The sequence below is a fragment of the Monodelphis domestica genome, chromosome 1 (genome assembly GCF_027887165.1).
Source record: "Monodelphis domestica isolate mMonDom1 chromosome 1, mMonDom1.pri, whole genome shotgun sequence".
NCBI classification, from domain to species: domain Eukaryota; kingdom Metazoa; phylum Chordata; class Mammalia; order Didelphimorphia; family Didelphidae; genus Monodelphis; species Monodelphis domestica.
Genome location: NC_077227.1, coordinates 303,363,623 through 303,365,610, shown reverse-complemented (window position 1 = coordinate 303,365,610; position 1,988 = coordinate 303,363,623). Strand labels below are relative to the sequence as shown.

At 51.3% G+C, this 1,988-nt stretch overlaps 1 pseudogene; it reads left to right on the top strand.

The window, feature by feature from the left end:
• The first annotated feature begins 400 nt into the window (after positions 1-400).
• LOC100014321 (mitogen-activated protein kinase 1-like) lies at positions 401-1,526 on the top strand (annotated as a pseudogene).
• The last annotated feature ends 462 nt before the right edge of the window (positions 1,527-1,988 follow it).

Genomic DNA, 1,988 nt, shown 5'->3' with positions numbered 1-1,988 from the left:
AAGGAAAAAAATGGCTAAATGGAAAAATGAGTACAAAAGCTCATTAAAGAAAATAATTTCTAAAAAATTAGAATTGGGAAATTAATGGGAAGCTAATGGCTATATGAGACATTAAAAATCAATAAAACAAAGAAAAAAGTATGAAAAATGGAATAAACTGTGAAATATCTCATCAAGAAGAAAACTAGAGTCCATCAGTCAGTCCGCACATCGGTCTGTCAGTTGGACGACAGGCAGAATTCGGGCCCACAGTAGTGCTCTTTCTGTGGTTGGTGCCCGGCGCCTCCTTGTCCTCCTCATCCTCCTCGGCTTCGTCCTCCTTGTCCTCTTCCCTCTCCCCCTCCGCCGGGGTGGTGGTGGCTGCGGAGGCCATCATGGCGGCAGGAGGCGGTGCGGTCCCGAGATGGTCCGCTGGCAGGTGTTCGACGTGGGCCCAAGCTACACCAATCCCACGCTACACCAATCTCTCGTATATCCAGGAGGGAGCCTATGGCATGGTGTGTTCTGCGTATGACAATGTCAACAAGGTCCGTGTGGCCATCAAGAAAATCAGCCCCTTTGAGCACCAGACCTACTGCCAGCGGACACTGCTAAAATCAAGATTTTGCTGCGCTTCCGCCATGAGAATATCAACCGCATCAACGATATCCTTCGGACACCAGCCATCGAGCAGATGAAAGATGTATATATCGTACAGGACCTTATGGAAACGGACCTTTACAAGCTCTTGAAGACGCAACACCTCAGCAATGACCACATCTGTTATTTCCCTTACCAGATCCTCAGAGGTTTAAAATACATCCATTCAGCCAACATTCTGCACCGTGACCTCAAACCTTCTAACTTACTGCTCAACACCACCTGCGATCTCAAGATCTGTGACTTTGGCCTGGCACGTGTTGCAGATCCAGACCATGACCACACAGGCTTCCTGACAGAATATGTGGCCTCACGCTGGTACAGAGCACCTGAAATCATGCTGAATTCCAAGGGTTACACCAAGTCCATTGACATCTGGTCGGTGGGCTGTATTCTGGCTGAGATGTTCTCCAACAGGCCCATTTTCCATGGAAAGCATTACCTTGATCAGCTGAACCACATTCTCGGCATTCTTGGGTCTCCTTCACAAGAAGACTTGAATCGCATAATAAATCTAAAAGCCAGGATCTATTTACTCTCTCTTCCTCACAAAAACAAGGTGCCATGGAATAGACTCTTCCCTCGTGCCGACCCCAAAGCCCTGGACTTATTGGATAAGATGTTGATGTTCAACCCTCACAAGAGGATCGAAGTGGAGCAGGCGTTGGCCCACCCCTACCTGGAGCAGTATTACGACCCGAGTGACGAGCCTGTGGCCGAAGCCCCATTCAAGTTTGACATGGAGCTGGACAACCTGCCCAAGGGGAAGCTGAAGGAGCTGATTTTTGAAGAGACTGCTAGATTCCAGCCCGGATACCGATCTTAACTTTTTACAGGGGACCCTGACGAGCTCCGCGGGGACGTTCCTCTTCCCAGTTCTCGGTCCTCGGTCCTCGGTCCTCGGTTATGTCCCTCTGGCCTGTCTCGGCTTCTCCACTTTCAGCCCCTCTGAGGGGCGGCTTTGGTAGTTGTGGCTTCTCTGCTTTTGATGAATTCTTTCACTCCTGTGTGTGTTCCCCATTGGTGACCCGCCACAGGCCGCAGCGTGTGTCCGCTCGCCCTCATCTAGTCTCCTGCTTGCTTTCTGGTTTGAGAGACACCGCCGTTCTTCCCACTCCCGAGCCCGAGCGCGCCCGGCCCCGTCACTGGCACCTTGTTTTCTCTCTTTGTGTTTGAGGGAGGCCACGATTCGGACTCTCGCGGGCACTTTACATCAGTGACCCCTTCATTTGCACTTGGACTTCCCCGAGCAGGAACCCCGGAAAGCGCCCTTAAATCGGCCTCAGATCCTTGCGCCATTGCTTTCCGGCCGGCCTCTCTCGTAACTGCTCTTTGTCCAGCCCCAGCAG